The sequence below is a fragment of the Hyperolius riggenbachi genome, chromosome 12, assembly GCF_040937935.1.
Source record: "Hyperolius riggenbachi isolate aHypRig1 chromosome 12, aHypRig1.pri, whole genome shotgun sequence".
Lineage (NCBI taxonomy): Eukaryota > Metazoa > Chordata > Amphibia > Anura > Hyperoliidae > Hyperolius > Hyperolius riggenbachi.
Window position 1 is genome coordinate 44958306 of NC_090657.1, and position 23542 is coordinate 44981847.

Here is a 23542-nt window from a genome sequence, read left to right on the forward strand (position 1 = left end):
AGTTTCCACCTCCTGATCTCCAATGGAATGAACTGGATTAGGACAACCTAATAGATTGTAATCAGACATTCATATCATAGAACTAATGTTTGATTTTAGGTTTACTTGCACATTACCACAACTTGACAAACTTAGGGTCATGTCACTGGAACAAGAGTCAAAAAGTGGGTTTTGGGTCTTGGGTGGGACTGCAGAGTAAGCCTATTATGTGAATACATAACATTACTGGATTTCTTTTAGGTCTCTCTCACACTTGCATAAACAAGCAGAAATTTATCGTAAATGTCATTGACATTGACAGAGGTATTCAGCTAATGTCTAAAACCTCAGATTATGAATGGTGATTGGTACAGTGAATGCCTTCTCAATGTTAATGGCAATCTATCCAGGAGATATTGGCAATGCTTCCAAAAGAAGGCTGCACCAGAGTTGACCAGCAGCATAGAAGGGCAGAGCCAAAAACATGTGCAGATTACACAACTTGCATTCAAAACAGATGCAGCAAATGGAGAATGTTAGCTTCAAAAACAGTGCAGATTGTTCAGTACTTGACTCTTTCATGGCAATGACGTGACCTCACGGAAGAGACCCAACTACTGTATAACAAATAAAACATCGTATGAACCTGAGGCTGCTAGCCAGAAATTGACATTTTCTGAATAACAGAATAAAATTAGAAGCGCTCCTAATCAGGCTGCAACTGAAATGAAACCAACAAGTGTGCAGCGCCCCCAGGGACTTGAACACACACCTTGAATACAAATCAGGTGCAAAATTATGCACTAAACCCTAATCTAGATAAACTAAATGTAAACAGATACACTCACGGCTATTATGACAGGCTGAGCTTATGATACTTGTTTTTTTGTTTTCCATGTCTAATGTATTTATAATTAGAGATGGCCTGAACATCAGATTTTGGGTTTGGGAACCACGAATGCGAACTTCCGCAAAAGTTCGAGCTCGCGCAAACTGGACAAACTGCCATAGACTTCAATGGGCAGGCAAATTTTAAAACTTACAGGGACTATTTCTGGCAACAAAAGGAATGGAACAGATGTTTCAAGAGGTCTAACACCTGAAGGGGGCATGCCGGAGTGGGATACATGCCAAAAGCCACACCACAGTGGAAGATACCAGGCCGCAATTTTTTCTCAAAAAAGGCGATACCTAAACCGTATACCTAAACTGTACCGTGATGTTGAAAGGTAAGTGGTGACATCTCTGGCACACAGCGTTGGGTCAAGAGTCCATCTGACCACGGATGCCTGATCTGCAAAGCACGCTCAGGCCTGCCCGAAGACTAAGTCAGTCCTCACACACAGCATCTCTGCCTGCACACCGTGTGACTGCCTGCCCCAAGACTAAGTCATTCCCCACACAACATCTCTGCCCGCAGGCCGGTTGACTGCCTTCTCCGCCACCACCAACCAGGGATGAGCTGAAACTATGCCAGTGCGAATTTACGCATCGTATTTCGCATCTACGCATCATAGTTCATAGACGAAGTTTCAAAACTACACTTCCGCATTTACACGTAGCGAAGTACCGCTGTGCGTAGTTAACATGTGAATTGCGAAGTATACTACGATGCAGTTCTCGCGTATATTTTTCCGCGTACGGATTAAATTTACGCTTGCGCATGCCTAGAATCAGTATTGTTGGTTGTATGCATACAAAAGTACACATTGGAAAGGGGAATGTACGCATGGAATAGGTCAAATTAAAGGGGAATTAATGCGGAAATTTATAAGGCATAAGCGTCTGCATACAATATGCTTTGCACTACGCGTAATTGTGTATTTTAATGCGTAGTCTACGAAATGCGTATGTAGCGAATATTTGATTTCTGAGCCGTAGTTTGGTGAAGCGTAATTGCGGAAGTTCGCGAACCGACATACATACTTACATACAGAAATAAGAGTTTACTCTGATACACCCACTCACTGTCCTTCATATCGCTGCTAAGTAGACGGGTAGAAGAAGCTGAACGTAATTTATTCAAATACTCATGTGAGTGCACATGAAAACAACCAAACACGGAAAAAAAAAAATTTAACCATTTCCTTACCAATGCATTAACGACACAATCCTTTCCTCCTCTTCTGAAACCCATTGTTCACAAAGTTGAAGATTATGGCAAATCATTTTTTTTTCTAAGTGATCTGTGGGAAAACGAATAAAAAAAACTTAAATTCTGTGCAGTTATCTTTTTTTGGTAAAAACTAAAACAGTTGAGTCTCTGTTAGCCAGCACCAACTGGGATCAACTGATGCCGGATGAGTGTACCGCCTGGTTGCTTGAGATTTAAAGTTAAAAATAGACACAGCTAATATGGTACTATACCCCACTCTATATACATACCATGAAAATGTTAAAAAAAACTGAGAATTAATGCATATTAACCTTTTTGGGGGGGGCATAGAACCCGGTCTTTAAAGTGAACCTGAACTTTTGCACAGGACAGAAGGAACACCGAGAAATACACCCTGTATGTAGTTAAAGAGAGTCTGGCAGTGCGTTCGGGTGGGTGGGGGGAAGAGAGAGGAAGACGCCCGTGCTCCCAGCACAATCATTAAAGTGAACCTCCAACCAACAATCTAGTTAGCAGCACTGAAAAGGCTTGGTGTTTCTTTAACAGTTTCACAGCATCAGAGCTTTGTTTTTCTTACCCAAGCCTCATTTTTAGCTACACAGAGGAAAACTGCCCGGGCATTTTTCCCCTGATGATGTGCAAAGCATGATGGGATTTCTGATCTCATTCTGCTGCTTTTTTTCAATATTGAATATGAGATAAAAAACCTAGAGCATGTAGATGGGAGGGGTTATCAGGACACAGGACAGTTGTAACTGTCTCATGCTCCCTGGCACCTCCTTTTAACCAAAAAGATGGATGCCCCCACGGAATCACAAACATTTTGCCTGTTCTGTTAAAATAGGGTGGGTAAGAGATATTATCTATCTATTTTAATTAACATTACTAATGTAACTTAATAACAGTATGTTTGTTTAGGCTGAAGTCCCCCTTTAAAGTAGACTTGAACTCTTGCACAGGACAGAAGGAAAACAGAGAAATGCACCCTGTGTGTACGCAGCGTTTAGCCATTCCAATGCCCTCTTGATCTGTGTCAACAGGGATATGAGATGGAGCAGGCTGGTGTTGTACTTTGTTTTCTGTTTGAACTCGATGGACGCATGTCTTTTTTCAACCCAAGTAACTATGTAACTATGTGTCTAATCAGAAGTTGTAATTTCATCACTCCCGTGTCAGCTGACTGCCATGGCAGATAAGGCAGATAAGCTTATGTAAAAGCACAGCATGTTAACAATATGTCTGCTCAGACATCACTAAGGTTGGTGTCACCCGGTACAGAAACTCATGGTGTCACCCCTCTTTTACCCCATTAACCTTCAACATCACCAGGCTAAACAAAACCAATAATACTTTTTTTTGTAGTAACGTCACTTGTTTCATTTGTTGAGAAAAGTTTTGGGAAGTGGATTATACTGGACCCATTTGCTATAGGGGCTGATGGGAGTTGGGCAATAGCCTGGCCTATATTTACATAGCCCTATTTCACTGTCCCTTAGCTTGGAGCTTGGTGTCACCCCCTCTGTATGTGACACTTGGTGCGGTCCACACCTACCGAACCCCCTAGTGATGCTACTATGTGGGAGTGTTACTTTTCGGTCTTGAGCAAACACTATTGTATGACTTCTGGCAATACAATGCACCATTCAAAATACAGGTTGCAGTGATAAGCGAAAATGCAAATATTCGTTTCGCCAAATTTTCGCGAAAATAAGTACTATTTTTGTTTCGAAAGGTGAAAATTCGCCCCCTTACAAACTAGAATCATCAAATTTGCAGGGTATATTAAGGAGATATGTGGGTACAACAGGAATTTTTTTTTTTCAAAAAGACTTTATAGTTTTTGTGAAAATCGATTTTAAAGTTTTAAAGGAAAAAAAGTGTACATTTAAATGCAGTAAATGACAGTTATGGTAGCAAACCTAGCGGTAGTGTAAATTTACTAATATCAAAAGAAAGGGCCAAGTGCAAAGGGCCAAGTGTAAAGGGCCAAGTGCCAAGTGTTAAATGCAAAGTGACAAGTGCAAAGAGCAAAGTGTCAAATGCAAAGTGCAAAGTGTCAAATGCAAAGTTCAAAGTGTTAAATGCAAAGTGCAAAGTGTTAAATGTCAAGTGCAAAGTGTTAAATGTCAAGTGCAAAGTGTTAAATGCAAAGTGCAAAGTGTTAAATGCAAAGTGCAAAGTGTTAAATGCAAAGTGCAAAGTGTTAAATGCAAAGTGCAAAGTGTTAAATGCAAAGTGCAAAGTGTTAAATGCAAAGTGTTAAATGTCAAGTGCAAAGTGTTAAATGTCAAGTGCAAAGTGTTAAATGTCAAGTGCAAAGTGTTAAATGCAAAGTGCCAAGTGTTAAATGCAAAGTGCCAAGTGTTAAATGCAAAGTGTCAAGTGCCAAGTGTCAAGTGCCAAGTGTCAAGTGTCAAGTGCCAAGTGTCAAGTGCCAAGTGCCAAAGTGCCAAGTGCCAAAGTGCCAAGTGCCAAAGTGCCAAGTGCCAAAGTGCCAAGTGCCAAAGTGCCAAGTGCCAAAGTGCCAAGTGCCAAAGTGCCAAGTGCAAAGTGTCAAGTGCAAAGTGCCAAGTGCAAAGTGTCAAGTGCAAAGTGTCAAGTGCAAAGTGTCAAGTGCAAAGTGTCAAGTGCAAAGTGCCAAGTGCAAAGTGTCAAGTGCAAAGTGTCAAGTGCAAAGTGTCAAGTGCAAAGTGTCAAGTGCAAAGTGTCAAGTGCAAAGTGTCAAGTGCAAAGTGCACTTTGCATTTGGCACTTTGCACTTTGCATGGCCCTTTTCACTTGGCCTTTGACCCTTTGCACTTGGCCCTTTGCGCTTGGCACTTGACCATTTGCACTTACACTTGGCCCTTTGCACTTGGCCCTTTGCACGTGGCAGTTTGCACTTGGCCTATGGCACTTGTACTTGGCCCTTTGAATTTAACACTTTGCACTTGCGCTTGGCACTTGGCCCTTGGTCCTTTGCACTTGGCACTTGGCCAACGGCACTTGGCCCTTTCTTTTGAGATTACTAAATTTACACTACCGCTAGGTTTGCTACAGTAACTCATTTACTGCATTTAAATGTATACTATTTTCCTTTTAAAAACTTTAAAATCGATGTTCTCAAAAACTATAAGGTCTTCTTGAAAAACGTTTTTTTTTTGCTCTTGTACCCACATATCTCCTTAATATTCCCTGCAAATTTGATTATTCTAGCTTGTAAGGGGGCTTAGATATTAAATGCGAAAAAAATACTTTAGGCAAAAATTAATGCGAAAATATTCAGGCAAAATTTCTCCTTTTGAAACGAAAATAGTACTTATTTTCGCGAAAATTCAGTGAAATCGAAAATGGGATTTTCGATGCAAAAATTACTATGGCGAAAATTCGCAAGCAACACTGACAGGTTGTTTTTGCAGATGAAACCTAATCTTCTACAGTAGTCAGTGTAATGACCCCTAAACTATGTTCTGAGCTGCAAATGAAACCTTCAGTGAAAACATGTTTACGTGTGGGAGCAGAGGCGTCACTAGGGTTGGCATCACCCAGTGCGAATACTCATGGTGTCACCCCTCTCTTACCTTATGGAACCTCCAACCTCACCAGGCTAAACAAAACCAATACTACTTTTTTTTGTTAGTAATGCTACTTGTTACATTTGTTGAGAATGGGGTTAGGAAGGGGATATACTGGACCCATTTGCTATATGGGAGAGTGGAGTTAGGTAACAGCCTAGCTTATATTTACATAGCCCTATTTCAATGTTCCTTAGCCTGGAGCTTGGTGTATCCCCCTCTGTGGGTGACAGCTAGTGCGGTACGCATTTACCGCACCCCCTAGTGACACTACTGTGCCTGCTTCCATGAAAGCAGGAACTAAAACAGAGCAGATTTATTGTAGTATTTGTATCAGCTGCAACAATTTTTTTTTAAAGGTCATTGTGCTGTTTCGTATCTTGAGCAGAGCGCAAGTTCTGAGTTAAGGTCCACTTTAAGTACTGCAGAGCCCACAAAATGCCTAAGGTTGGTTGAGACTGCTGGTTAGTTGAGTATCGGATAACCATGATTGTATAGATGTTTTGTTAAGGTAATTTGTTTAAGGTGTATTTGGCACAAAATCTGCTACATATTTTCAAAATAAGAAAAAAAGTGCTAAATAAATTGAGCTATGCATAGCTCTGCCGCCGGGCAGGGCCGAGGCATAGGCCCTCAGGGCGCAGTGTAGGAGGGGGCGCACAATTCATTCAGCTGTCATTCCTAATTGTGTTTGAAGCAGAAAGAAATAAGAAAATGGGATACATAGCAGTGACTGCAAGCCAGATAACTAGATATTAAGGTGTTGGGGGGGTTGTGGGCCCTGTGGCACCTCTTAGTCTAATAGCAATTAGTGTGTGACAGCTGGGGTGGCAGGGATGGAGGGGCGCACTTTGGTTTCTCAGCCTTGGGTGCTGGAGGACCTTGTCCCGCCTCTGCCGTTCATAATCAAAATTACAAGTACAACTTGCTGGCTGAGGGTGGGGTTAACTAACCTGTCACCGCCTATAGCCAATGCGCTCCACATCGTGCTCACTCACATTCTATGTCACTCCTATGCTGCCTCCTTCTTGGTTTGAAGGAGAAAGCATGGGAGGGACATGGAATGCAAGTGAACGCAACATGGGTGAATAAGCCGCCACCACCACAGCCAGCAAGGTGTACTTGTAACTTCATTTGCAAGTGGCGGAGTTATGCACTGCTCAACACTAGTGCTAAATAATTACTTTTTTTATTCGGGCCGCACTGGTTTACAGTATATATATTAACCTCTTCACCTCAAAGGATTTTTCCTCTCAAAAAACCAGAGCAATTTTCACCCGTCCGCACTCCTTCCATTCATTCACCTATAACTTTATTACTACTTATCACAATGAAACAATCTGTATCTTGTTTTTGCCGCCACTGATTAGGCTTTCTTTGGGGGTACTTTTTTGCTGAGAATTAGTTTATTCTAACTCAGTTTTAATGGGAATAATAAGAAAAAAAATTGAAAAAATTCATTTCTCAGTTTTCAGCCATTATAGTTTCAAAATAAAACATGCTTCCGTACTTAAAACCCACACATTTTATTTGCCCATTTGTATCGGTTATTACAACGTTTAAAATGTTTCCCTAGTACAATGTCTGGCGCTAATATTTTATTTGGAAATAAAGGTGCATTTTTTCTGTTTTGCGTCTATCCCTAAGTACAAGCCCATAATTTATAAAATAATTGTAATATACAGTTTTTGTATACATATTTTAAAAAAGTTTAGCCCCTAAGGTATCTTTTTTTTTTATTTGTAATTTTTTTTTATTATAAAAAATAAAAAATAATAAATGTAACTTTAGGGGAGTGTGGGAGGTCAGGGGTCAATAAAAAAAAAAAAAAAAAAGTAACTAGGGATGATTAACTGAAAAAAAGGGAATGTAATATAAAAATTTGGCCACAAGATGTCCTCAGTGGAGACTTCAGTTCCGTACTTTTAGTACGGAAACGGAAGCACTACGTGCACGGTATTTATCAATGGCAGAGCCGTCTGAATAGATGACTGTAGCCATTCACAGGGGAACGTAGATCAATGAATGGGATTTGTTTTCCCATTCATTGATCTAGCAGCTGGCGATCGGCGGTAATGAGCGTCCGTGCCGGGGGGGGGGGGGGGGGGGGGGAGGGGGCGGAAGGGGGGCACGTAGTGCCTACGTCCCTGCACAGACTTGTAGCATTTTGCAGGGGCATAATTACTCATCCCGGGGGAGGGCAAATGGTTAAAATAAGTAATACTCCCAAATCAAGCCCTCCTCAGAGATAGCAGGTCTTACCAAAAACAGTCCAAAAGAAAATAAAAATATAAACTTAATTTACAGATATACCGTTTTACTTGGTGAATCCAGTCAGCTCCCTTCAGGCTACCATCTATATCAGAATTTAAAGAGACTCCGTAACAAAAATTACATCCTGTTTTTCATCATCCTACAAGCTTAAAAAGCTATTCTAATGTGTTCTGGCTAACTGCAGCATGTTCTACTATCACAGTCTCTGTAATAAATCAATGTATCCTTTCCCCTGTCAGACTTGTCGGCCTGTGTCTGGAAGGCTGCCAAGTTCTTCAGTGTTGTGGTTCTGATATGTACTCCCCTCTATGCACACTGCCTGTGTATTATTTAGGATTAGAGCAGCTTCTCTCTTCTCTCTTATCTTTTACAAGCTGGATAAATCGTCCTCTGAGCTGGCTGGGCTTTCACATACTGAAGAATTACAGACAAGGGCAAAGCTGTTTGCAGGAAGAAAAGAGCAGCCTGAAACTTCAGTGCATGAGAACTGCAGGGGTAAAGAAACACACAAATGATCTCTTGAGATTCAAAAGGAAGGCTGTATACAGCCTGCTTGTGTATGGATGTATTTTCTATGTGTGGACATACTGTACATCAACCTACTTCCTGTTTTGGTGGCCATTTTGTTTGTTTATAAACAAACTTTTTAAAACAGTTTTTAACCACTTTTAATGCGGCGAGGAGCGGCGAAATTGTGTCAGAGGGTAATAGGAGATGTCCCCTAATGCACTGGTATGTTTACTTTTGTGCGATTTTAACAATACAGATTCTCTTTAAGTGGTCTACTGATGCCCACGGGTTGAATGTGACTATACTACAAGCTCCTAAAGACATGAATATATGACAAATTGCTACAGTCGAATATTTAGCTCTGCAGCTTTTATGTATATCGCTAGATGATGCAGAAACAGCACAAGGTTAAAAGCGTTGGTTTATTATTTGGGTTGCACTGATTTACGGTATTTAACAATGTTATATTCCAAAATCAGGACATCCTCAGGCACAGTGGCCCATATGCAATTCACTTTTTCACCTGAGTTACCTCCTAGGAGATAATTTTCATATTCTCTTTAACCACTTGAGGACCCTGGGCTTAAACCCCCCTAGCGACCAGACCATTTTTTACAAAATAGGCCACTGCAGCTTTAAGGCCTCGCTGCAGGGCTGTAAAACTTAGCACACAAGTGGCCACAGAGCTTTCTGTTGGTGGGCTATGATCGCTCCCAGGTTGTATAATGTTATATAAAAAAATTTTTTATACAAGTTTTTTTTTTATATATATAATTTTGTCTTCCCTGCCAACCAATCAGCGCGATTGGCTGTCATAGGCTTCAGCCTATGACAGAGGATCACTTCCTTGCTGCCCAGGGGAACAGCTGTGTCTCATGGCTGTCCCCAATACAGCACTGCCGTAGATCACAACGCTGTACAGAGTAAATAGACGACCGTCTAACAGTCTCCTAGCAGCGATTACCGCTGGAAGACTGATGACGAAGCAGAGCTCTGTCATCCAAGCAGAGATAAGCACGCATCAGCACACGCAATCTCCTGCAAAAAGTGAATTGCATATGGGCCAGTAGGTCTTACAAAAACTGATAAAACAGAAAAAAGTTAAGTTCATAAAGTGTTTAATATATGCAGATATGCTACTATACTTGGCCAATTTTGGCAGCTCTCTTCATGAGGGCCTTAATATTATAAATTAATTTCCTGATTGTTCTGAACCCAAAATAAATTGCTCCAAATTCAGCATCTTATCCATAGAATTGAGCTTCTTCTTGTACAATAATCAACCACTTTTCAATACAACACCTTTAACCCTCCTCTTATGTTAGCTTTCTGTTACTATCCATGATGTTAACGGGTCGATTTTGACCCGTGTCTTAAATCAGTCATAAAATACCCTCTGAACAAATATTTATCATCCAATTTGTTTCTTACCTCTTGGTTACCTTGTTAGGCTTCTTTATCCTTGAAAAGATTGGTTTTAATAGTTTTGGTGTGACCCCTTTAACCTTTCTTTTGATAGCATACCTCTCATTTTCAAATTTAAAAAATGGTAAAATAAACCTAAATAGAATATTATAAGTAAATAATAGGTTGTTATGTCACCAGAATGTTGCTGAGGAGTATTTGAACACATCTCTTAAATATTTTTTTTATATTTTTATTTTTATTTTAATAACATTAACTAAAATAACATTGATGGTGTTAGGGTCAATTTTGACCCATATATATTTACTTCAAGAATATAGCCAAAAGTCTTTTTTTTTTTAACATAAAACATTCATAAACAATGAAAAGCAAGTAATAATACAAAATGTAGACTTGCAAGGTGAAACAAACACACAATCAAGCAAGGCAAACCAATAGAAATCAAGTACTAGTTTCAAAGCATCTTTGTGCCAGAACTTGCATGTGTTTGTGTGGGTGTTTTTAGATGCCTGTGTGGCAAAAGCTGACACTTTTAGCATGTTCTTTGCAGATATATTTTTTACAGTGGAAGCATAATGTGTGTGTCTTTCTGTCCTTATTGCTGGGGCAGACCTGACACCTCTTTCTTTTAGAATCGGATGGCATCACTGGAGTTGTGGCTGTGCTGGTTGATGTTGTGGCAAGGTTAGATGATGGTGAGGATGCTGGCACTGATTATCTTTGTGTTGTTGGTGGTGTGGATGGAGTGCTTGATGAACTCTGCATCTGTCTGATCATGGCTGCAGCGATTGGATCTCGAGACACCCGTTTCCTTTGCTCAATGTGTGCCTTGACAAGGGAACTTCCTAGCTCCTCGAGAAATATTCTCCGCTTGTTATTCTTTTTTGTGTTCCAACCTGGGTGGATGTGGGTCCATAACACAAATGCATTGTATGCAGACACATCTAGGATGTTATAAAACACAACCATCGGCCATCTCCTGGTCATTCGCTGACAAGTATAGGTAGCAATCAGCTTGTCCAGGTTGTCCACTCCCCCTTTGTTTTTATTGTAATCCAGGATAATTGTGGGCTTTTTGTCACTTCTTGATGACACAGCTGCATCTTTGTGAAAAGTGGACATAAGTATCACATTTTTTTTTTTTGGGACAATATGAAACAACAGTGGTGATGTCTGTAAAAGCAAATTTTGAAGAAAGTGGAGCTCTGTTCTTCACTTGCAAAATTTCAGTGTGCAGCTCAGGTTTTTTTTTTTTTATTGTGCCTACCATGGTAAGTTTCCTCCTGAGAAGTTCTTGTCCAAGGTCATAGCTGGTAAAAAAAATTGTCACATGTGATATTGTGACCCCGCAGTCCAGTAGTCATATCAAGGACTACACGTTGTCCTTGTTTTTTCTCAGGGATCCCACTTTCGGGTTTGCCGGTGTAAATCTGTAGGTTCCATGCATAGTTTGTTTTTGCATCACAGGCTGCCCAGATTGTTATGCCGTATTTGCCTGGCTTACTGGGCATATACTGCCGAAAGGGGCAATTTCCACGGAAAGGGATCAAACGTTCATCTACTGTTACCTGAGGCCCGGGGTGAAACATTAGTGGAAGGAGCTGAACCCATTTCTCCCAGACATCCCTTATGGGAGCAAGCTTGTCAGATTTTGCTCTAGTATCTGTTTTGGCACTTATTAGTGTTCTATAATCCTATATCATAACTGGGTCAGAATTGACCCTAACACCATAAACGTCATAATTTTCACCACAGTATTTTCTAATTTAGTGAAAAGGATTATTTTTCTATTACATTGTTTAAATAGAGGTTCCTGACAAAGTAAAAAAATATTGATGCAATAAACAAATTTATGTGATACATAGACATTCAAAACCTGAAAACGGGTCGGTTCTGACCCTAACATAAGAGGAGGGTTAAACAATACCATTCACTGAGGTATAGGGGCTTGGGTAGGGACAGGTCTACTGAGCAATTCAGTTCCTATACAGTCTCAGTCCCTTGTAGCCAAGTCCCAGCTATATTTCTCAGCAAAACCTTAATTACTGTGGTACTGCAGCAATTTCCACAGTTGGTTGGTTGGCAATTTGGCATCCAAATGAATGTTCACTTTACTCAGAAGCTCTCTCAGACTTGTGCTCTTTATACTGCTTTATACTGCTCTTTATACTGTAATACTCAAACTACTGGATCTCTTAGGCACCACTTGTTTGGATAGGATTCCCCAAAATAATAAACAAAATAAAGAAAGAATTAAATAATAAAAAGGGGTTAGAGAAATAAAAATAAAATCACAAAACTGACCAATGCACCCAGCTATACCATCAATATCTCACTCTTTCAATATCGCTCTTCTCTTATGTTATTCGAACTCTATGCTGAATAAGCTCTAATTTTCTTATATCGCAAAACTTTTATCTCCACTCTGTTGACTCTTTTTCTCTGTCAGATGTCACTCCGCTTTTCACTGCAGTTCACTTAGTAACACAAGATTCAGCATAACTCATCCTCCAATCATCTTCTTTAATGCTGACAGGTTAACAGATTTAGTTATTTCTTACTGACAGGTTCTCTTTATCTCCACGGCTCTTGTATTCTTTCTCTTTCTTAAGCCATGCACTTAGGTAACACAGAAATAACACTCTGGCTCACTTTTAATATCAGGCTTTTAGTAAACAACTGATGAACACATCAACCGAAGAACTGATGACTTATAACTGAACAGGCTGACAGGAAAAATGTCTCTGAGTCAGGATCTCTGCTGGCGGTTGAGCTGTATTAGTTTTGAGGGGTTTATTAGAGGCTATTCACTTTTCTGATTACAAAAGGCACTCACACTTCATATACTTTATTAGTGTCTCTGTTTCTTTGACAGGGTAGCACTATTTTGCATTAATAAGCTGATTATCATCACAATGTTACTGTCTCTTTAAGGCTTTATCAGAAAGGCAGATTTTAGTCACACACTTCCATCAGAATATGCCCTTCAGTAACTTGGGTTAACTGTCTACTCAGAAAACCTCCACTGAACGCGGGCCCTTTTCTGTACACAACTGTGACTTGATTCTTGCGCAAGGCCTATACTCATCTTAACGGACAGGGTTTCTTTCCTTCTGCGCTAGCTCGTATCTTGCCTGCTGTCACCTCAACACTGCCTCCGGTCACTGCCTGGGCTCAGTCACTGCTGCCCCTGCTCTGCTGGTGGTCTGGATGCTGCCACAGGGCCCCTGCTCTGCCTCATGGGTGGCTGCTACGGCTGCTCTCACTGGCCTCCTGCCTCCCTCATCACTGCCTCCTCACTGACTGAAAATCTTTGAGGAGAACTGGTATTAACCAGTTCCCTCAGCCTCTGCCACGCCACCTCTGGCTCTGCACTGTCCTCACCTCCCCGTTTCTAGAAGGTTCCCCGCTCTTTGTACTGGGTTGCCTAGCAACCCAGTCTATGCGACTATCTGAGCGCCTGGTCTCTCTCTGTGCGCCATTTTGATGCCACAATACTGCTGTTAAAGGCGCAGTGCACACAGTATGTGAATTTCACAGAATAAACCAGGGCTGTGGAGTCGGTCCAAAAATCCACCGACTCCGACGTTTAGGATTCCACCGACTCCGACTCAGACTCCTCGACTCCGACTCCTCTAATTTGCATATTACAATTTTGTTGATTAAAAGTATGTAACATGAAATTCGTCTCTTAACTGCCAACGCTTAGGAATTTTACAAGACGACTGAAGTGAGAAGGATATGTAGACTACTATATTTATTCCCTTTAGACTAAAACTAGTCCTTGGTAAGAGTACTTGTAAAAGGTACAGACCGGAACAAAGAACATCTATCAGGCCCTAGGCAATGTAAGTGTGGGTACATGTAAGAATGATGTGCAGGTACTCTGCAGGGGAATGAGGAGATTCTTCCTCTATTACACATTCTTCATGCACAATCTGAACAAGGTTTATGGGTGACAGACAACACCTCTGTGTTCAATGTGCACAGCATTCTCAGTGGATTCCCTGCAGCTCTGTGAGGAGTGCATATGTAGAGTATAGTACTACTGTGTAACAAAGTAAACCTGAGACAGATGAAATTAAAGTTTTATACATACCTGGGGCTTCCTCCAGCCGCCTTCAGGATAATCAGTCCCTCGTTGTCCTCCTCCACCACCTGGATCTTCTGCTATGAGTCCAGGTACTTGAGCCAGTCGGGCGTAGTGCGCATGCACACACTCTGCCGCCAGGAGCATACTACACCTGTGCAGCACTATTGCGCAGGTGCAGAATGTAACTGGCTGTGGGAGCGGCAAGCGGCCGGACAGCGCTGACTGGCTGAATTACCAGGACTCATAGCAGAAGATCTGGGTGGTAGAGGACAGCGAGGAACTGATTAGCCTGAAGGGGGCTGGAGGAAGCTCCAGGTATGTATAAAACTTTACTTTTCATCCGTCTCAGGTACCCTTTAATTTGTAGTCACCAAACCAAATTTTAACAACATATCAAATTATTTGATTTCATCAGCAAAGGGAGTGCATACATTTGCATAAATCAGCATCAGTGCAGAATTATTTCCATCTCTATTAGTGACACAGCTACACCTCAGGCTTTATTCTTACAGCATAGATGTTATTTAGTATATATAAGAGATTCCTGTGTACACATCATATACTGTATACAGTCACAATCAGATATGTATATCTGACCTTAAAAATACGGGGACTGCTTTATTGAAGCAGCACAAGTAACTAATTTTGATTGGTTTATTTCATTTTTGTGGACTAAGCACAGCTATTACTGTATATATACTGTATATATATACATTATTTTTAATGACTATTATCTGAGAAATAGAACATTTTATCATATTTTCTATTTTTATTACAGTTACAAATTCATTAGGAGTCGGAGCATTTTTTCCCGACTCCAGGCACCCAAAATTGCCCAACTCCACGACTCCGACTCCACAGCCCTGGAATAAACGCAAATTACATCACTACTTCACAATACAGGCACAGTTTACTTAATATGCTAATTTCACATTACACTCCCACATTGCAATTCTCTCTTTTAGAGGGTTACAGTCACTAAGCTTTAGCAGTATTGCAGCTATTCTGCTAGCAGCTTAATCCAGCACACAAATTACCCAGTGCCCTTTCCTACGTACAAGGACAAGTAAATGTTTGTTGCCAACCCCCCACCCTCCAAAAAAGCCAATGTCATTTACAAACCTCCCATACTGAATGGGTGCAAGAGGTGCTGAAAAGTACTCGGTCCGACAAAGAAGGAAATTACCTAGAGCCATATAACTAGCATGCCATTTCACATACGCATTGTGAGCAATGCTTTGAACTGCAAAAAACACTTTTTCTGCATCTTTCCTTGTTTTTCATTGAGCGTCTCCTTTGACAGAGCAAGTTAAGAGTACAATTCTGCACTAAGTTTATTTTATGTTACTATTGAAGATAATCAGTCATCAAAATACTTATCTCATTCCCCCAAAAAATACAGCAATGACCACTTCTAAAAGATTTCTGGGTCTTGAATTCCTTCAGTCCGTGGGGAGTTCAAATGCTGCTACTGCAAAGATTGATTGGTATCGTGATCACAGTAATATAATCATATTTTATGAACAGAGTTCTACAAATCACCACTAGATCACTTAAATGATGCAAAATCGACTTGGACATTTAGTTTCGATTTCTTACCTCATCAGCATTCTAATAATCTTGGGCTGACTGTGCTTCTGCATACCAAACTGCTTATGAACGATAAACTCACACATTCACTGGATACCGCTAGAATCTCAGCAATTCAGCCCAAATCTGCAGATCCATAATGTTTTTGTCCCAGATTCCAATATTTTAAAATGACTCTGTGCTACTGGCAAGTGTTGACATGTCCTACAGCAGAAGTCCCTAAAATCTGCTTCAACACCGCAATGCCATGTTTTTATCTTTTTTTAAGGCTCCTATATAAGAGAGGACCTCCCCAGTAGTCACATCACCCCCTGCTGTTTGCTCTGGACAAGGTTGTTTGATTGGTTAGTAGGAAAAGAATAAAAGTTTATCAGTGTAGTACACAAGGAAATTATCAGTGTACTGTTTCCATACACAGAACGAGGTCTCCTAGTCCTTACTTCTTGATCAGGGAAAGTGGGTTCACTTGATATTTTGCTGTTCATAAATCAAGACTTTCTGTTTAACAGTTATGATTACTTGCTAACCAAAACAAACAAAAAAAGGCTTTGTATCCAGTGTGACTTGCTGGTGTCATGTGGGCTGCTAGCTAGGGCTTAAATTCGGGGGATGTCTCACATTTCAAGCATTCTTAAAGTGACTCTGTAACAAAAATTACAACGTTTTTTCTACCATCCTACAAGTTCCTAAACCTATTCTAATCTGTTCTGGCTCACTGCAGCACTTTGTACTATCACGGTCTCTGTAATAAATCAATGTATCTTTCCCCTGTCAGACTTGTCGGCCTGTGTCTGGAAGGCTGCCAACTCTGTAACACAGCTAGCGCTTAGTGGCTACCAAAATGTCAGCTGCGTGTTACAAAGGGGATCCCTTCAACCCTTAGATAATAGTAACAGACAAAATATAATAAAATAGTAATTCGCGCTAAAATAGAACCTTTTATTTTTCACAGGAATTCCCAATCAAAGAAAAGTTCCCAACATGCTTAATTCACATAAAGATACACTCCTTCACCATACACTCCCAACACTCATATCCTTCACAGAAGGGCCCTTCAGAAAAAATAAATAAATAAAACAAAAATCAGATAAAAAAATTGCATAAAACTTGAAATAGCTGCAGTGTTCCTGAATTTCATCAAAGCCAAAAGAACCGTTAGTCACTCCAACAGACAGTCCAAGAAACATGTGCAAAAAAAAAAAGGGCAAAGTTCGCACTATTTCCAGCGTCAGGGCATATGGGCTAATCAATATTTCAATTAACCTCAGGCTCCCACACTTGATTATATGGGTATCACTCACGTTTGCGTAGTGCAATATTTGTCTGGCGCCAGTCCTTGCCCGGCTTCTAGTCCGCTTACCGGTAATCAGTTGCACCTAGACGGATCCCTCCTCAGTATTCATGTACTCGTTACCTCCGCTGTCGGCTGTTAGACTAAATCCTCCTGATGAGGGCCAACGATATTGGCTGAAACGCATTGAGGTTTACTCTGAAATTTGCAACACTCTGCTACAAAGATCTTGAACCTGGCTGGCCGCTAAGCGCGCAGCGGCAACCAGAAATACCAGAAATACAAAGTTCTAAAGGTCTTAGGTGACGTCACCGAAGTGTATCAGATCAGCTGATCGGATGTGCGGCGAGCGGAGCTCTGGACTTTACAACCGGAAGTTACGTATGCCGTGAACAGAAGCCGACAGCGGAGGTAACGAGTACATGAATACTGAGGAGGGATCCGTCTAGGTGCAACTGATTACCGGTAAGCGGACTAGAAGCCGGGCAAGGACTGGCGCCAGACAAATATTGCACTACGGAAACGTGAGTGATACCCATATAATCAAGTGTGGGAGCCTGAGATTAATTGAAATATTGATTAGCCCATATGACCTGACGCTGGAAATAGTGCGAACTTTGCCCCTTTTTTTTTTTTTTGCACATGTTTCTTGGACTGTCTGTTGGAGTGACTCTAACGGTTCTTTTGGCTTTGATGAAATTCAGGAACACTGCAGCTATTTCAAGTTTTATGCAATTTTTTTAATCTGATTTTTGTTTTATTTATTTATTTTTTCTGAAGGGCCCTTCTGTGAAGGATATGAGTGTTGGGAGTGTATGGTGAAGGAGTGTATCTTTATGTGAATTAAGCATGTTGGGAACTTTTCTTTGATTGGGAATTCCTGTGAAAAAAAAAAGGTTCTATTTTAGCACGAGTTACTATTTTATTATATTAAGGCTGCCAACTCTTCCGTGCTGGTCTGTTCCTCTATGCACACTTCAGTGTGTGTTTTATTTACATAAGCCAGCAGCTTCTCTGCTATCTTATCAGTGATAGAAGAGAGCTGGATAAAAATCCTCCTCTATTAGGCTGTGAAAGTAGCTGGCTGACACATAGGCCTAGTGCACACCAGAGCGGTTCGGCTGCGGTTTGCGATCCGCTTGCGGGTGCGGATCCGCCAGGGTAATGTATTTCAATGGGCTGGTGCACACCAGAGCGGGAGGCGTTTTGCAGAAACGCATACTCCCGGGCTGCTGCAGATTTTGGATTGTGGATGCGTTTCTGCCTCAATGTTAAGTATAGGAAAAACGCAAACCGCTCTGAAAAACGGCACTTCAGAGCGGTTTGCCAGGCGTTTTTGTTACAGTAGCTGTTCAGTAACAGCTTTACTGTAACAATACATGAAATCTACTACACCAAAACCGCTTTCCAAAACCGCAAAACGCTAGCTGAAACGCTACAGAAAAAGAAAAAAAAGCGTTTAAAAATCTGCTAGCGTTTTGCGGATCTGCTAGCGGGTTTTGGTGTGCACCAGCCCATACTGAGGAATTACAAACACAGGCAGAGCTGTCTGCAGGAAGCCTGTAATGTTCAGTGCATGAGAGAAGAAGGGGACAGAAGGTAAACACACAAATGATCTTTTGAGATTCAAAAGGAAAGCTGTATACAGCCTGCTTGTGTATGGATGTATTTTCTATGTGTGGACATATTGTACATCAATCTACTTCCTGTTTTGGTGGCCATTTTGTTTGTTTATAAACAAACTTTTTAAAACTGTTTTTGACTACTTTTAATGCGGCGGGGAGCGGCGAAATTGTGACAGAGGGTAATAGGAGATGTCCCCTAACGCACTGGTATGTTTACTTTTGTGCGATTTTAACAATACAGATTCTCTTTAAAATTCCTGCTAGGTCTTATTCTCAGGGGATGTCTAACTTTTGGGGAAACACGGTAGTTCTTGCTTTCTAGATTGAGGCAGAAATTAGCCTTTCGTGAGTCAGACTTATTAGCAGAGGGCCACGAATAAAAAATACAAATTTAATACGAATTTTATGTAATAAGTACATCTATTCTTAAAAATATAACTACAAATGGACCCTTCCAAATTTCTCAGTGGTAAAGTGGTTAACTTCCTTTTTCCCTGGAGTGGCCCTTTAAGAATAGTAGGATATGGGCATACCTATGAAACAGCCGCCGGGATATTTGGGCGCAGGATACAGCTGGTATATGGCTCACCCTGCTTCTGCACAAGTTCCAGGGGCGTTAATTACCATTTCCCCTACAGGCCACCATGGATAGTGGGGAAGAGATGTGATTTGGCTCCAACGATTTTTGGCGGCCTAATTACAGTGTTTTTGTAGTCATTTCTGCTCTTCTATGGTGCCACCAGCTGCACACAAATCTCCTGCGCGGTTTTTACAGCGTTCGGGAAGGGGGACGGATGGGCATTTTTTTTTTACATGCTTTACGTTAGACTTTACAAAGATGTATCAAATCTGCTGGAACAAAGGGAAGTTGTAACGTAATTTTGCTTTAATTTGGGGGAAAACAAGGTCAATAAATTGCAGCTCAGCAAATCTGTACTGTACTGCAAATCAGTAATGTGCACTGATTGAGAAAAATGCTCAAATCATTTGAGAAAATGGGATAAAATTATGGACATAATACTTTATTGTATCTATATTAAAAGCTAGTATAATTTCTAAATATATGCTTGTTTTTTTAAATGCAACATGCACCTTGCTTTATTGTGTTTTGTGAATGGACTTAACAGTAGAGCCATGCACACATTTAATTGGATTACCACTCACAGGTTAGATTTATATTTTCATTCGGTCATTAACTGTGTTCAGTCATGGGTCAGGCTAGCAATTACCATTTAACAAACAAGACCCCTGTAAGTGTGCTAATTTATGCCATGCAAAACACCCCATGGGCCAACAAATACCACAATGACCTGTACTAAACAGAGGGCAGGGTGCACCATCTCCACCTCTGCTCTTCTATAAATATCTACTAATATGAGCTAGGTATTTTACTTCTGACATTTATTACCTCCAATACATCCCTAGAGCCCCAGGGGAACAGAAGCAATCTCCTCTTATACAATTACTGGTCACAAGACAAAGACGTGACAGGGAGGGGTGGTGTGCACACAATCTCACGTCACATATGTGGTGGGGGATGACCAATATAACATATGAAACAGCTGAGAAGTATAAACAGTCAGATATGGGAGGGCTAGAATATAGTAAACCACACTGTGCTTGCATGCATATTAACCACTTCACCTCCAAGGGTTTTTTCCCTAAAAAAAAAAAAAAAACAATTTTCACCTGTTAGCGCTGCTTCCATTCAATCACCTATAACTTTATTCCTACTTATCACAACAAAACAATCTGTATCTTGTTTTTTGGCCACCAATTAGGCTTTCTTTGGAGGGGGTACTTTTTGCTAATAATTATATTATTCCAATTGTGTTTTAACAGGAAACAAGAAAAACATAGGAAAAAAAAAATAATTTCTCAGTTATTGGGCATTATAGTTTAAAAATACATGCCAGTGGCGTAGCTAGGGTGTTTTACCCGGTGCAGATAATTTACAGACCCCCCCCCCCCCCCCTCCCAAAAAAAAAAAACCTGAAGCGTGCAGCGGCAAAAAAATTGGTGTGGACATGACATCACATGGGTGGGGGTAACTAATGTAACTAACAGTAAGGCAATGGGCTAAAATAGGTAGCCAGAATAGTTGCCCCCAGCATAGGTTAGATAGGTAGGTGCCCCCAGTATAGGTTAGTTAGGTAGGTGCCTCCAATATAGGTAGCCAGTATAGTTGCCACCAGTATTGGCTAGCTAGGTAGGTAGGTGCCCCCACAATACAGGTTAGATAGGTAGGTGCCCCAGTATAGGTTAGATAGGTAGTTGCCCCCCAGTATAGGTTAGATAGGTAGCCGCCTCCAGTATAGGTTAGATAGGTAGCCGCCCCCCAGTATATGTTAGATTAGGTAGCCGCCCCCCAGTATATGTTAGATTAGGTAGCTGCCCCCCAGTATATGTTAGATTAGGTAGCTGCCCCCCAGTATAGGTTAGATAGGTAGCTGCCCCCCAGTATAGGTTAGATTAGGTAGGTGCCCCCCAGTATAGTTTAGATTAGGTAGGTGCCCCCCAGTATAGGTTAGATTAGGTAGGTGTCCCCAGTATAGGTTAAAGAGACTCTGAAGCGAGAATAAATCTCGCTTCAGAGCTCATAGTTAGCAGGGGCATGTGTGCCCCTGCTAAACCGCCGCTAAACGGGGGTCCCTTCACCCCCAAATCCCCCCCCGCAAGACCTGGTCGTAGATTTGGTCGCTCCTGGAGGCAGGGCTAACGGCTGCAGCCCTGCCTCCAGTCACGTCTTTCAGAGGCGCATCGCCGCCTCTCAGTGAAGGAAGACTGAGAGGGGAGGGGGAGAGGCGGAGATGCGCGCTGACAGACGCGCGTGGGGCAGGGCTGCGGCGGTTAGCCCTGCCCCAACCAGGAAGTGCTCCCCCACTGCACCAAGGGGATTTGGGGGTGAAGGGACTCCCGTTAAGCCACGGGATAGCGGCGTTTTAGCAGGGGCACACATGCCCCTGCTATCTATGAGGTTGAAGCGAGATTTATTCTCGCTTCAGACTCTCTTTAATTAGGTAGGTGCCCCCCAGTGTAGGTTAGATTAGGTAGGTGCCCCCCAGTATAGGTTGGATAGGTAGGTGCCCCCCAGTATAGGTTGGATAGGTAGGTGCCCCCCAGTATAGGTTAGATAGGTAGGTGCCCCCCAGTATAGGTTAGATAGATAGGTGCCCCCCAGTATAGGTTAGATAGGTAGCTGCCCCCCAGTATAGGTTAGATAGGTAGCTGCCCCCCAGTATAGGTTAGATAGGTAGCTGCCGCCCAGTATAGGTTAGATAGGTAGCTGCCGCCCAGTATAGGTTAGATAGGTAGCTGCCGCCCAGTATAGGTTAGATGGGTAGCAGCTACCCCCCAGTATAGGATAGATTAGGTAGCTGCCCACCGCCCCCAGTATAGGTTAGATAGGTAGCTGCCCCCAGTATAGGTTAGATTAGGTAGGTGCCCCCAAGTATAGGTTAGATAGGTAGCTGCCCCCAGTATAGGTTAGATCGGTAGCTGCCGCTCAGTATAGGTTAGTTAGCTGCCCCCCCCCCAGTATAGATTAGATAGTTAGGTGCCCCCCCAGTATAGGTTAGTTAGGTGCCCCCAGTATAGGTTAGATAGGTAGGTGCCCTCCAGTATAGGTTAGATAGTTAGGTGCCCCCCAGTATAGGTTAGTTAGGTGCCCCCCAGTATAGGTTAGATAGGTAGCTGCCCCCCCCAGTATAGGTTAGATTAGGTAGCTGCCCCCCAGTATAGGTTAGATTAGGTAGCTGCCCCCCAGTATAGGTTAGATTAGGTAGCTGCCCCCCAGTATAGGTTAGATAGGTAGCTGCCGCCCAGTATAGGTTAGATAGGTAGCTGCCGCCCAGTATAGGTTAGATGGGTAGCAGCTGCCCCCCAGTATAGGATAGATTAGGTAGCTGCCCGCCGCCCCCAGTATAGGTTAGATAGGTAGCTGCCCCCAGTATAGGTTAGATAGGTAGCTGCCCCCAGTATAGGTTAGATTAGGTAGGTGCCCCCAAGTATAGGTTAGATAGGTAGCTGCCCCCAGTATAGGTTAGATCGGTAGCTGCCGCTCAGTATAGGTTAGTTAGCTGCCCCCCCCCCCAGTATAGATTAGATAGTTAGGTGCCCCCCCAGTATAGGTTAGTTAGGTGCCCCCAGTATAGGTTAGATAGGTAGGTGCCCTCCAGTATAGGTTAGATAGTTAGGTGCCCCCCAGTATAGGTTAGTTAGGTGCCCCCCAGTATAGGTTAGATAGGTAGCTGCCCCCCCCCCCCAGTATAGGTTAGATTAGGTAGCTGCCCCCCAGTATAGGTTAGATTAGGTAGCTGCCCCCCAGTATAGGTTAGATTAGGTAGCTGCCCCCCAGTATAGGTTAGATAGGTAGCTGCCTCCCAGTATAGGTTAGATAGGTAGCTGCACCCTAGTATAGGTTAGCTAGCTGCACCCCAGTATAGGTTAGATTTAGGAAGGTGCCCCCCAGTATAGGTTAGATTAGGTAGGTGCCCCCCAGTATAGGTTAGATTAGGTAGGTGCCCCCAGTATAGGTTAGATTAGGTAGCTGCCGCCCAGTATAGGTTAGATTAGGTAGGTGCCCCAAAGTATAGGTTAGATAGGTAGCTGCCCCCAGTATAGGTTAGATAGGTAGCTGCCGCTCAGTATAGGTTAGTTAGGTGCCCCCCCCCCAGTATAGGTTAGTTAGGTGCCCCCCAGTATAGGTTAGTTAGGTGCCCCCAGTATAGGTTAGTTAGGTGCCCCCCAGTATAGGTTAGGTAGGTGCCCCCCAGTATAGGTTAGTTAGGTAGCTGCCCCCCCCCCCCAGTATAGGTTAGATAGGTAGCTGCCCCCCAGTATAGGTTAGATTAGGTAGCTGCCCCCCAGTATAGGTTAGATAGGTAGCTGCACCCCAGCATAGGTTAGATAGCTAGCTGCCCCCCAGTATAGGTTAGATTAGGAAGGTGCCCCCCAGTATAGGTTAGATTAGGTAGGTGCCCCCCAGTATAGGTTAGATTAGGTAGGTGCCCCCAGTATAGGTTAGATAGGTAGCTGCCGCCCAGTATAGGTTAGATAGGTAGCTGCCCCCAGTATAGGTTAGAT

General features: G+C 42.2%; 1 long non-coding RNA gene across 1 annotated transcript in view; it reads right to left on the reverse strand.

Moving 5' to 3' along the window:
* Positions 1-23542, reverse strand: part of LOC137541573 (uncharacterized) — a 656441-nt gene that overhangs the window by 394047 nt on the left and 238852 nt on the right. Inside the window, exon 4 of the long non-coding RNA XR_011025221.1 lies at positions 2072-2165. This is a non-coding gene — a long non-coding RNA (uncharacterized lncRNA). The remainder of the gene's footprint in view (positions 1-2071; positions 2166-23542) is intronic.